Source organism: Oreochromis niloticus, linkage group LG14 (assembly GCF_001858045.2).
Source record: "Oreochromis niloticus isolate F11D_XX linkage group LG14, O_niloticus_UMD_NMBU, whole genome shotgun sequence".
Taxonomy (NCBI): Eukaryota; Metazoa; Chordata; class Actinopteri; order Cichliformes; family Cichlidae; genus Oreochromis; species Oreochromis niloticus.
The window spans coordinates 36,480,027-36,493,879 of NC_031979.2; the positions used below are offsets into that span (position 1 = coordinate 36,480,027).

The 13,853-nt window shown below is 40.2% G+C and overlaps 1 protein-coding gene, 4 non-coding genes and 1 pseudogene across 6 annotated transcripts in view; all 6 read left to right on the top strand.

The window, feature by feature from the left end:
* Nucleotides 1-13,853, top strand: part of aamdc (adipogenesis associated, Mth938 domain containing) — a 23,252-nt gene continuing 9,399 nt past the window's right edge. Inside the window, exon 1 of one of the 2 annotated variants that reach the window (XM_005474860.3) lies at nt 1-71. The gene's annotated coding sequence lies outside the window, so the exon portion shown is untranslated. The remainder of the gene's footprint in view (nt 72-13,853) is intronic. The other variant, XM_003448954.3, reaches the window with a different exon arrangement.
* Nucleotides 1,016-1,206, top strand: LOC112842305 (U2 spliceosomal RNA). Its single transcript, XR_003214032.1, has one exon. It is a non-coding gene; the product is annotated as a U2 spliceosomal RNA (small nuclear RNA).
* LOC112842227 (U1 spliceosomal RNA) lies at nt 6,806-6,969 on the top strand. Its single transcript, XR_003213968.1, has one exon. It is a non-coding gene; the product is annotated as a U1 spliceosomal RNA (small nuclear RNA).
* Nucleotides 9,396-9,559, top strand: LOC112842238 (U1 spliceosomal RNA). Its single transcript, XR_003213973.1, has one exon. It is a non-coding gene; the product is annotated as a U1 spliceosomal RNA (small nuclear RNA).
* LOC112842249 (U1 spliceosomal RNA) lies at nt 11,419-11,582 on the top strand. Its single transcript, XR_003213983.1, has one exon. It is a non-coding gene; the product is annotated as a U1 spliceosomal RNA (small nuclear RNA).
* On the top strand, nt 12,160-12,346 carry LOC112842300 (uncharacterized; annotated as a pseudogene).

The window sequence follows — 13,853 nt, forward strand, 5'->3', positions numbered from 1 at the left end:
GTGCGCATGCTCAAAGCCAGGTTAGCTTGACGCTACCTGAGCATCAATTAGCAGGTTGGAGGAGACTTTTAGTAAGTCAATTTCTACCTAATAACTTTATAATTTATAAGTATTAGTTCATGTTGAGACCACTGTGTCGATGAAAAACGCCCTTTCAGTTTTTCGAGTAGTTTTTAAAAAGTTTGTTCATGTTGACTGACTCGCGGGTCTTCGTGGATATGTGGGGGTGAAGAGGTCTAAACTGCAGTCGCCATTTTGGTGATAATGACTTCTTCCTCACACCAGGCGCGTTTATCACTGCCTTCAGAATGTTTTTAGTATGTTTAATTCTCAGACAGATGGATTTACGGGAGACTTTTATTAAGTTTTTTGACTCAAAGTATGCGCTAACTTTACTTTGTCGCATGTTAGCGGTTAGGATGTTGTCAGACTTTGACTGGTGTCTGCTACTGTTGGTGCTCATGTTGACGGTGTTCTACAAGAAAAACTCGAGCCAGAAAAAAAAGAAAAAGATTTGCGTTAATATTTGCGGTTTGTCACCGAGTGGCTAATTTGTTCTAAATAGCGGAAGATGTAACATGAAAGGTGCAGTTAGACCTCCGCGCCACCAGAGACCGCTAGTGAAGTACGTTTTTTCTTAACTGGAAACGTAAAAACATTACCAGAAAGAGTTATTCCGTTTAATGAAGGTAAAAATAAAACTCATATTTAGCGTAATAAGTTTGAGTGTTGACATGAATGTAAATTAAATTAGGTTTATTTCTTGTTTTTTGCTTTTCTGCTTATTATTGGACTAAAGCGTACCACGTGTCTAGGAAGACAGAAGAATGTTTATTTGCTAACGCTAGCAGATTTAAATAACATACATCGACATTACACTGGTTATACGTTATCTGGTGGTCTCATGACTGCTATTTTATATGATGGCCAGAAATGGTGAGCGGTTTAGTTTCCGAACCGTGAGTGAGGGAGTCTGTGCGGGGAGTGACTCCGTCTGCTCCGACGTATTCCTGGTATCGCTTCTCGGCCTTTTGGCTAAGATCAAGTGTAGTATCTGTTCTTATCAGTTTAATATCTGATACGTCCCCTACCCGGGGACCATATATTAAATTGATTTTTGGAACAGGGAGATGGAATAGGGGCTTGCTCCGTCCACTCCACGCATCGACCTGGTATTGCAGTATTTCCAGGAACGGTGCACCCCCCCCCTAAACATGTGGAAAGTAATAAATGCTGAACGTGTAGGCTAAAGCAGCAGTATTTGAAATCAGTCATAATTATTTGTGATAAAATACAGGTGATGAGAATGGATATACTATCTACTCTGCTACAACCGGCTTACATATTTGCCATGCTCGAATTAGTTAGAAAAGAAATGGTAAAATCAATTAGAGCTGGGCCATATCCAGGGTTCGTACGGGTGCTTGAAATCCTTGAAAATGCTTGAATTCTAATGTCGTCTTTTCAAGGTTTGAAAAGTGCTTGAATTTCAGATGTGGTGCTTAAAAGTGCTTGAAAATGTAACTGTATTTCATTCACAATAAATAGCTATCTGATTGAATTGTTTTCTTATCAGATAGAGAAATAAAATGAGACGCAAAATTTCCCCGCCTGGGCTGCCTTGCGTCTGTTTCAATATGGCTATGTTCACACTGCAGGTCTTAATGCTCAGTTCCGATTTTTTGATCAAATCCGATTTTTTTGTCTGCTTGTTCACACTACAAATAAAATTCGACAGCAAATGCGCTCTAGTGTGAACGCTCAAAGCGGCCCGCATGCGCAAAAGAAGATGTCACACACAACGCACTCTGTTTAAACCCAGACCAAACAGTATTGTTTGACTGATGGCCCTTAATATAAAGACTTCGGACTTTACGTTTCCCAATTTTTGCTTTAAGTTATTTTGTTATTTACATAATAATGTAATGTACATAATGTACATAATAATGTAAATACATTAAAAATGATCCTTATTGCTGTTTTAGAGGAACAGTGCTTCAAAGGATAGTTGCAGATTTCTGTCAGAATCTGCAGATTATACAGTATAAATAAAATGTTCACGTTGTCTTCCCAACAGTTTCACTAACATCTACACTGGATGGCCAGGAAGCGTTCGCGATGTCTTCTTGGGCGCTTCTCCGGTGCTGATAATTGGCGTCTGTCTTGTGTCAGTGACGTAAAAGACGGATTTAATGCGACATGACCGTTCAAACAGCAGTCGCTTTCTAAAACATCGGATATGTATCGGATTCATTCAATTTTTTTTAAATTATGGTTATTATTTTGCTAGCTATCAAACTCGCTGGAGAAATGATTGAAATGCACTGAGTGTGATGCAGTATGGCAGCGCTATTACGGAATATGCTGTGAACTTAGCTAACATTACTTAGCAGTTAATTTACTCAAGTGAAAGCTTTAAACATTAGCCCGATACATAACTAGCTAACTTAAGGCTTTCTGATTAACTCTCTGGGGTCGACAGAGCATGGCAGCGATGTAGAATGAGAAGGGTGAAAGCGGATCGTTGAATGACAGATGAACCAGAATTGGTTTGTAAAAATGGTGGAACTTCAGTGGCGTGGAACTGTGGAACTGGTTTGGCTTTCGTCCATCAGATACACACCAAAGCACAATTTTTGTTAGAGCATGCAAGCGGGCCGTCGTTATTACCGTGTTTTTCGGAAAATAAGTCGCTCTTAAAATCCTTTGATTTTCTGAAAAATTGACAGTGCCCCTTATAATCCGGTGCGCCTTATGTATGAATTCTGGTTGTGCTTACTGACCTCAAACGGATTTTATGTGGTACACGGCACTCGAAAATCTGTCAAAAAATGTTTTAGTACAACTCTGATAAGCTACGAACCCGCACCGCTTGATGGAATGTCGGAGCATTACTGCTACCGTAGTCAGGAGCCTGGCGGAGTGATACTTACTGTGCTTCAACATAATATTACCGTATTGTGTGTGTATAACCTCTTTTTAAGTTTTGTGGATATTATACATGGTTATGCTCAGGATATGTCAGCCCATTTCCACCGTAAATGCCTTTTAGTTAAACTGTCAGCAAGGAATTTGCATAAAAAAACAGCTGCTTGTTTAAGTGAAAATACATTGATGGGTTTTTTTTGTTTTTGCACGAATAAAGTTGCGGAGTTGTAAAGTATCTTGTCTCACGTCAATTATATCGTTATTGCAAATTTTCAAGTATATATCGTGATAAATATTTTTGGCCATATTGCCCTGCCCTAAAGTCCATGTTTAGTTTCTTTTGGGGTGGTTATGAATATATTAAACTGGAAACTTTTTATCAGTAGCAGGGGTAGTGAACTTCCAGGCCTCGAGGGCCGGTGTCCTGCAGGTTTTAGGGTCAACACACCTGAATCAAAGGATTAGTTCATTACAAGGAGAATGTCAAGTCATGTTGAGGGGGTAATTTTAGCCATTTGAATCAGCTGTGTTGGATCAAGGACACATCTAAAACCTGCAGGACACCGGCCCTCGAGGCCTGGAGATGCCTACCCCTGGTCTATAGAGAATGACAGTAAAAGTTTTAAATTAAAATATTATTTGTCATATACACAGTAATGAAATGCTTGGGTTCGAGCTGCAGACGTAGCCACACCATTCTAGGCAGGTGGGAATCAAACTTGCAACTACCGCTCCAAAGGTGTGTAATCCTACCACAATACTATCAAGCTGCTGTATTAGTAGTATTCCACATATCCCTTAAAAGTTGTTTCTCAGATTTAGATTTTCTGTTCCTCTGAATTTTTTAATTACTCACCTTTGGCTGAAGATACCCCTGAAAACACTTCAAGTATATAATTAAATGGATGAAAAAACACCAAGAATGTAAAGATACAAATATTATAAAGAAGCGTAAGATATTGTACAGGAAATTTGTTGAGAAGTTCAAAAAGCCCTTGCTGACTATAACATCAGACATTTGGACTAGGGCACAGTTGAAAGGTTTGGATAATGGGCTAAAAGACTTTAACTGGCTTATACTACATAAAAGACTTCCAGTGAGATCAACATTATATGACAGAGAATTACAGATATCCCCAGCAGTTCACCTCATTATCACTGTCATTAATCAGAAATGAGCTACAGTGACTCATTGACAATGTAAGGACAGAGATCTGTCAATATTAAAATATATTAGAAATCAGGGAAATACCTGAGCAGTGACCGTGGTCCACTTGATCCAGTGACTACAGTTCCATGCAGATTCCAGATACTGGGGTTTGTGACCCATCTTGACACAAATCCTGATAAGTGCAAACTTTTGTAGGCCTTCATATCTCTCCCAATATAATTTGAGGGGTTGTTGATATTATAATGATATGAACTGTGTGGCATGTGTGAGGAAGAATGCCAGGGTTATACTTCACAGCATCAGTAAACAACCGCGGGAGGGCGTAAGTAAACACCCATCTCCAGCCCTCCCTTTCCCAGTTTCTCCAAATAATGGGCAAGATGCTTGTCATGAAAGTGTTTTCGTTTCTCTGAGAGAGTTTGTGTACTCATAGTTGCCAGGAGACTGAAGAAGTCACTTGGTTGAGTGACGGAACGTTTCTCCCATTGAAAACGCTACGTTCAGATGAGAACAGAATCAACCTTTTGGGACATAGTTGCCATAGTTTACCTCACTTCATAATGTTTAGTAGGTTTTTCACTACATTTCAGGATTATTACATGTCTATAATGGCCAACAAGTTAATGTCACATGGTACACGGTTACTCTATCACTAAGTGAAGTGATAACTGGTTGCCTTGTCCTTCATTTCTGGTAATATAGCTTTCCATCTGTCCTTAATTGCATCCCAGCCCCCATTTTTTCATTTCAGAACTTTTTTTTCTTTTTTTTAATCTCAATTCACCCTAAAGAGTTCATATTCTGTCCAGTTACAGGATTCCTTAATTGTAGCTTGTCTTGCGTACCAAAGTTTAACTTTTATCAAAGATATTAAAAATTACTATACAAACATACGTTAGAATATCTTCGTAGCTGACCAAAATGAGAAAATTAAATTGTGCTTTCAACAGAGTCCAAAGACATCTAGCATAGGGGGCAATCTCATAAATGATGGCTTGATGATGGATTCTCTTATCTTAAAAACTGTATTCTCTTGGACAATATTTGTTTAATGTTAGCCTGTGGGTATGTAATGTTGATTTTACCGTAAGTCTTTTATGCAATATAACCCAATTAAATGCTTTTCACCTGCTATCCAAATCTTCATCTGTACCGTAGTTCAAATGTCAGATGTTATGGTCAGTAAAGGCACTTTTAACTTCTTGATCAAATTGTATACATCTCACATTTCATTAGGATTTTTATATCTTTACATTTTTTTTACTTCGTATTCTTCATATTTTTGGCATATTTCAGCCGTGGGTGAGCTGTTATCTCATTGTTATCTCATTTAATTGAGAAATGAAGTAGAATGGTGAGCCAGAATTTAAGAAACACCGGGTATTTGTGCATATGTCTTTCAGACAATAAAATGCACAAATTACTCTAATAAATTAGACCCAACTTTAATGGGACATATGGGATACTTTTACCACTGCCCTCGGTGCATTGATGAAGGATTTTCTTGTGTAAAAAATTAATAATTCCCCCCAAAAGAAACTAAACAAACACCTTGTCATTTGTTTCCTAACTGATTTATGCATAGGGAATGAGTAAATATGCCAAATGTAGCAGAGTGGGCAGTATCAACAATACTTTGCCCACAAATGAAGGATTTCAGGTTTTCCTTACCCCCAATTTCATATTTAACAACACTAGTCTTTTTTTTTTTTTTTTTTTTACAGATTATATAAGGCATCACCTTCGGGGTTTCCAAAGGAGATACCCAAAACTTTCATAGGACCGGTACATCAAGTAAAGTCACAAATTTGATCTCTTTGGGTAGATCCCACCTACCTGCTTACTATGCTCATTGTGTCAGATTTGTAATTCTCATTAACAGCCTCCAACAAATCATACCTAGACCCAAAAAGTCATAATTCCTTTGTTAATCCATCTCTCGCTGGTACTTTTCTGTCTTTAGTAGATTTCGAAGAAAGGAACAGGTCATGTAAAGTAATATTAGTTTCTAAGCCTTTTTTAAAAAAAAAAAATATCTGGTGGAACCTTTATGTCTAAAAAATTTCAAAAGCTACATCCTCCTCCTGAAGGAGTTGAGCACAGTGTGAAGGTGATGTTTCCAACACACTTTACGTCTCCCTTCATTGCCTGTAGTGTTCATCTCCTACACTGTAGGACCTACAGTGTGATTAAAATCCCATCATAAAAGTGAGCGTTCCCGCTCCAGGACAGTAGGGGGCAGCAGGAGTAGGAGAGTCAGCTGTCCAGCAGGAGGGGTCAAAAGAGCAGGAAGTGGTTGTACTGTTAGCAGAAAATGTGCTTTATGCTTTATGTGGTTTTTGTTTTTTGTGTAAACATCAGATGTAATTCAAACAGTTTTCAGCTGCAGTTTACTTTAACTTGGAGTTACTTGAGCTTCCCGTTGGTTTGTTGGTGGATTTAAGGTGCTTAAATAGATGAAAAATTGTGATCTTTCAGTTAGCTTTTGTTGTGCAGATGCAGCAATGCATGATGGGAAGGTTTCTTGGTGTGTTTTAAACTAAATAACCTGATGTGGCTCTGTTGGAAGCTGCTTCGTGTGTATATAAATAGTGTGTAGTCCCAGCCTCCTGCAGGCTGTGTTTGTGCTGATAGTGGGATTGTGAGCACCGTGAGTGTGCAGGGTTTGTGTGTGAAAGAGTCCCCCAAGTGCGAGATGAACAACTCATACTTACCTGGCAGGGGAGATACCATGATCAAGAAGGTGGTTCACCCAGGGCGAGGCTCAGCCATTGCACTCCGGTTGTGCTGACCCCTGCGAATTCCCCAAATGTGGGAATCTCGACTGCATAATTTCTGGTAGTGGGGGACTGCGTTCGCGCTCTCCCCTGATCACATGTTCAGAGAAACAGATACTTGGTGTTTATTAAGCCTCAGAAAATCTCTGAGTTATTTGAGGAAGATATTACAGGGTTCGTACGGGTGCTTGAAATCCTTGAAAATGCTTGAATTCTAATGTCGTCTTTTCAAGGTTTGAAAAGTGCTTGAATTTCAGATGTGGTGCTTAAAAGTGCTTGAAAATGTAACTGTATTTCATTCACAATAAATAGCTATCTGATTGAATTGTTTTCTTATCAGATAGAGAAATAAAATGAGACGCAAAAGCAAAATTTCCCCGCCTGGGCTGCCTTGCGTCTGTTTCAATATGTGACCCCGCCCCTCCCTCGGACAGTCGGGGATGAGTGCGCTAACATACCTGTAGGTTGCTGTTTTAATGAGTGTTTGATGGAAAACAACAATGGCGGAGTTTGCGTTCTCCAGTCGCATGATAGGTGAGTCCTAGTAAATAATTTTCCAGTACGTGTACGTTACACATGCTATTTTTTTAAATTATGGTTATTATTTTGCTAGCTATCAAACTCGCTGGAGAAATGATTGAAATGCACTGAGTGTGATGCAGTATGGCAGCGCTATTACGGAATATGCTGTGAACTTAGCTAACATTACTTAGCAGTAATATGAGTTAATTTACTCAAGTGAAAGCTTTAAACATTAGCCCGATACGTAACTAGCTAACTTAAGGCTTTCTGATTAACCCTCTGGGGTCGACGGACCCAGAGCCTCCATTTCAACTTGGGTCTAACGTGCGGACTTCGAATTATATACCAGTTTTTAAATTGTGTTGATAGGGCACGTAAAACCGATGTTTTTGGGGGGTTTCTGAATAAAACAGTGGCGTTTACTCCAGGAAGAAACGGTAAAAATGGCGTTTTTTATGGAGAGCGCTAGCAAACACGCTTTGCTTGTGAGTGAAAAAAGAAAAAACACTCCTTCCCTATTGGTGGAAAAATGTACCATGTCGACCAATCAAAAAATGATACGGCAACATGTGGTATTTGGTTGTTGGGAAGAGAGAGAGAGCGAGTGAGCGAAAAAGAGAGAGAGTTTTGATACGTGAGAGATTTGTGATGTTTATCATGTTTGGAGTCTCAGGTTAGTGTGTTGTCTTGTGTAGTTAGTGTGTAGTGTAGTCGTTTTGTTTTGTGTGTCAGTTCTACTAGTGAACGTCACAGTTGCTGCAACTGTGTGCTGGAAAAGCTTAAAAAGGGACCTTGAAAGTGCTTAAAAAGTGCTTGAATTTGCCCCTGAAAAAAGCGTACGAACCCTGATATTAGTGAAAGCTTTGTGTCTTTTCACTGAAGTCCTTTGTGCACTGCAGAGCACATTGTCACCTCCAGAGTGTTAATCCACTTAACAAACAACAGTTTCTTATTTAATCCAGGACAGTCGTGTTAGGAAAATCATTTTTGTCCATGTGCAGAAAGACAGCCTGTTTTTTGTCTCTTTTCTTTCCTCTAATGGTTCCACAGCAGCCAGCGTGTGTGTTATGCAGATTGTGGAAGAGGACAGGGCTGGTATAACAGTTACCCAAAGTGTAGTCACCACCAAGCAAAGAAAAAGGTTTAAAGATCTATGACAGACGAGCAGCTCAGACCATAACTTATGTCGAACTCACTATTCCGTGTGTAAACAAAAAACTGTCATGTGTAACCCGGTGCCCAATCAGCTCGAACAAACCGTTTGTGTTCCCGCTTTGTGGGCTTGTCCCTCATATAATACTTCATGGCAGTGGTAGCCTTACATGCCACCATTCTCTAATGTGTGCAGATGTTTTTGAAAACTGGAAAAGAGCTTTGCAGGCAGCGAAATTTAGACGATAGAGTGGCAGTTCAGACTGATTAAGACAGAAAATCATCTCACTGCTTCTTGCTGTTGTTTACAGACAACGAAGCGCTTAGAATAAATGTGTGCAATAAACAGTGTTGTTCCTGCTCCGGGACAGTAGGGGGCAGCAGCAGGAGGACAGTGAACTATTCAGCAGCAGAGAACAAAGGAACAGGAAGTGGTTGTGCTGTTAGCAGAAAACGTGTGCTTTATGCGTCTTTTCTTTTTTTTCTGAACATGAGACGTGAATCAAACAGTTTTCAGCTGCAGTTTGATTTCACTTGGAGTTATTTGAACTTCCTGTTGGTTTGTTGGTGGATTTAAGGAGGTTAAATGGATAATAAATTGTGATCTTTCAGTTAGCTTTTACTGTACAGATGCAGCAATGCATGATGGGAAAGACTCCCAGTATTTTATTCAAACTAAATAACCACCTAATGGGGCTTTGTTGGAAGCTCCTTCCTGTGTATATAAATAGTGTGTAGTCCCAGCCTCCTGCAGGCTGTGTTTGTGCTGATAGTGGGATTGTGAGCACCGTGAGTGTGCAGGGTTTGTATGTGAAAGAGTCCCCCAAGTGTGAGATGAACAACTCATACTTACCTGGCAGGGGAGATACCATGATCAAGAAGGTGGTTCACCCAGGGCGAGGCTCAGCCATTGCACTCCGGTTGTGCTGACCCCTGCGAATTCCCCAAATGTGGGAATCTCGACTGCATAATTTCTGGTAGTGGGGGACTGCGTTCGCGCTCTCCCCTGATCACATGTTCAAAGAAAACAGAGGAAGCAGATACTGAGGCAGTGTCCTGGTGTTTATTAAGCCTCAGAAATCTGTTATTGTGTTTTTTGAGGAAGATATTAGTGAAAGCTTTGTGCTGCACAGTCTTTTCACTGAAGTTTGTCTCAAGAGTGTTAATCCACTCAACAAACAGCAGCTTCTTTTCTAATCCAGGGCAGCTCGTCCATCTCAGTCGTGTTAGGAAAGTCATTTTTGTCCATGTGCAGAAAGACAGCCTGTTTTTTGTCTCTTTTCTTTCCTCTAATGGTTCCACAGCAGCCAGCGTGTGTGTTATGCAGATTGTGGAAGAGGACAGGGCTGGTATAACAGTTACCCAAAGTGTAGTCACCACCAAGCAAAGAAAAAGGTTTAAAGATCTATGACAGATGAGCAGCTCAGACCATAACTTATGTCGAACTCACTATTCCGTGTGTAAACAAAAAACTGTCATGTGTAACCCGGTGCCCAATCAGCTCGAACAAACCGTTTGTGTTCCCGCTTTGTGGGCTTGTCCCTCATATAATACTTCATGGCAGTGGTAGCCTTACATGCCACCATTCTCTAATGTGTGCAGATGTTTTTGAAAACTGAAAAAGAGCTTTGCAGGCAGCGAAATTTAGACGATAGAGTGGCAGTTCAGACTGATTAAGACAGAATGTGAGATTATTCTGTTATCATATGTTACCTTATATCTGTAATCAAAGTAGTTGAATTATGATACTGCTGTAGATCGTATTATACCCCTTAATATAGAGTGTGTGGTCAGTATGTAGTTTTAGTTTGCATTATACTTCTGACTTAAAAGAGTGTGAAAATCATTAGATCTATTTGATTGACCTGTATTACTCGACACTGTTGAATGTGTTACACTGTTTCTTGACATTTCATACTGCTGAATCATGAAGAGAATGTTGTGTGCAGGAGACCTTGTGCCTATAATAGAAGAGAAAAGACCACATTCCATGCCCCCACCTTTACAGAGAGCAGAAAGACAGGGAGCCGAGGTCATAACTTAGGCGCCGTGTGAGAGAAAGAATGTGAATGTTTAGGCTTTTATGACTAGGTGGGGGCCACTAGGGGCTATAAAAGGCTGAGTAACCCGTCACCATTTTGAGACATGCTGTGACCCTCTGCAGGCAGGTCTCCCGTCCGGACGTTTTTATGCTCTGAAGTGTTGAATTATATGGAAATAAAATATTGTTGATTGAGCATTTATACACCGAGTATTGTCCTTCCTTCAGCCCAAAGATTAAAAGAACTGGGAGATTTTAACATCATCTCACTGCTTCTTGCTGTTGTTTACAGACAACGAAGCGCTTAGAATAAATGTGTGCAATAAACAGTGTTGTTCCTGCTCCGGGACAGTAGGGGGCAGCAGCAGGAGGACAGTGAACTATTCAGCAGCAGAGAACAAAGGAACAGGAAGCAGTTGTGCTGTTAGCAGAAAACGTGTGTGCTTTATGCGTCTTTTCTTTTTTTCTGACCATGAGACGTGAATCAAACAGTTTTCAGCTGCAGTTTGATTTCACTTGGAGTTATTTGAACTTCCTGTTGGTTTGTTGGTGGATTTAAGGAGGTTAAATGGATAATAAATTGTGATCTTTCAGTTAGCTTTTACTGTACAGATGCAGCAATGCATGATGGGAAAGACTCCCAGTATTTTATTCAAACTAAATAACCACCTAATGGGGCTTTGTTGGAAGCTCCTTCCTGTGTATATAAATAGTGTGTAGTCCCAGCCTCCTGCAGGCTGTGTTTGTGCTGATAGTGGGATTGTGAGCACCGTGAGTGTGCAGGGTTTGTATGTGAAAGAGTCCCCCAAGTGTGAGATGAACAACTCATACTTACCTGGCAGGGGAGATACCATGATCAAGAAGGTGGTTCACCCAGGGCGAGGCTCAGCCATTGCACTCCGGTTGTGCTGACCCCTGCGAATTCCCCAAATGTGGGAATCTCGACTGCATAATTTCTGGTAGTGGGGGACTGCGTTCGCGCTCTCCCCTGATCACGTGTTCAAAGGAAACAGACGAATACACAAACACACAGATACTGACATTAAGTGTTCTTCAAGTCTCAGAGGTTTTTGTCTTTGTATGATTTAAGGAAAATAGGAGTCGAGACTTTTCTAGTACAGTTGAAAATTGTAGTTCCCTCTGATCTCCACTAGTGTGTGCTTTGGCTCAGGACAAACTAATTGAAAATCCCAGTTCTGACTCACCAGTTAACTTCCCCTGAGCTAAGCTCTCCCTAGTCACATATTCAAGGAAAAGAAAGAAACACAAAACACACAGATACACTGAATATTCATTAAGTGTCAGAGGTTTTTGTAAGTGCTTTTTATCTGGACTTTACTGTCAGTGATAGACTGTGTTCATGCTTCAAGCTGTGTGAGAGTGGTGGAGCTGAGTTAAGGTTAATAAAACCCTAACACGTGTTTTTGTTAAATCTGTAGGCACTTTTATGGAGGGTCTACACCTCACATTAGTTATTAATTCACTCTGCTTTATTTTACAAACTGTACACGTAAGAAATTATCTGTAGTCAGACCGATTTGCCGTCTATTACCTGTTGTTTTAACCTCCAAATTTCTTTGCTGGGTGTTTAATTTGGAGTGTGAAGAGTGCAATTAACCCTCCGCACCACCAGGGACCGCTAGTGAAACGCTGTGTTTCCTAACTGGTTGTGCTGACCCCTGCGAATTCCCCAAATGTGGGAATCTCGACTGCATAATTTCTGGTAGTGGGGGACTGCATTCGCGCTCTCCCCTGATCACATGTTTAAAGAAAAGAGAGGCTCTATATACTAATAGAGCCTCTCTTGGAGGGAAGTGTTCACGCTTTGTGCTAAAAAAAAACCCCAAAACATGTTGAATGAAAATTACCATTTTTAAAAAAAGAAGAAAAAAAAAAAAAGAACCTGTCCAATCAACAAACACATGAAATGTGCAGGCTACATGCACTGACAGTGTGTCATGATGGAGAGAGTGAAAGCACGAAATCCCAATATTGTGATGGAGTGAGTTAGGGCTGCTCAATTAATCGAATTTTAATCTAGATTACGATCTGGGCTTTGAACGATCATTAAAAATGACTGAACCGATTATTAGCACCTCCCTCGTGCTTTACTCTCGCGCTGCTCCGTGTGGCAAATCGAGCGCACCTTTCTGCGTTTCGAACACGTGTCACAACAATTAAGAGGAGCCGAGGGAAGCTCGGAAAGCTAAGCAGAAGTTATTTGGAGAGGAGAGGATAATGGCTGCTGAAGAAAGAATGCTGTTGGTTGAAAAGAGAGGTAAAACAACTTCAGTGGTGTGGAAACATTATGGGTTCGCGGAGTCAGACGTAGATCAAGTAGACATAGTGTGGAAACTTTGCTATGGTGTCGTAGCTGCACCACAGAGCAACACTACAAATTTATTCAATCATTTGAAGACCGCTCACAAAGTGACATACGATCAAACAATGAAGGAACATAGAGAAAAACTCAACAACACCTGCTTCATCCTCACAGACCTCCATTCACGCTACCCTGTACAACGCGACTAAATATCCCACCAGCTCCCAGAGACACAAGGAGATAACAAACGCGGTAACGTTTTCCTCGCCAAAGACCACTGCTCAATTAACACAGTGAACAACCAGTATTATGCAGTATTTTGAAGTTCACTAAACATAGATGTTTACATTTTTCAATTATTTTTTTATATTGCAAACATTTGCACTGTAATCAGTATTTGCACACTATTTTATATTATTTTTTGACAATCTTTAAAGCCATTATTCAATACATTGTTATTGTTAAATAAATATCGTCAAATAATCGAGATCTCAATTTCAGTGAAAATAATCGTGATTATCATTTTTGCCATAATCGAGCAGCCCTAGAGTGAGTATAGTATTATGATAATATCGTATTGTGGGGTGTTGCCAACCTCCAATATGTCCTCAGTACAAATTCAGAGAATATAAACAAAACTAAAATCCATTTAAAAAGATGCATAAGAAGTGCAGTAATGTCAGTGAAGGGGACTTTTGGCACTTCTTGATGCATGCTCAATCATTCAGGTAAGTAAATACCCAAAAGTTGAATCTGTTCATCTGGACGTAGCGTTTTCAGTGGGAGAAACGTTTCGTCACTCATCCAAGTGACTTCTTCAGTCTCAGCTGACTGCAGGTTTCCCCAACCTTATGAACAGTACATTTGCATAATCACTGAAGATAGCACCACTGAAGGAACAATGGGCTGGGAGGTCAGTTCCTTTATCATGATTATGCA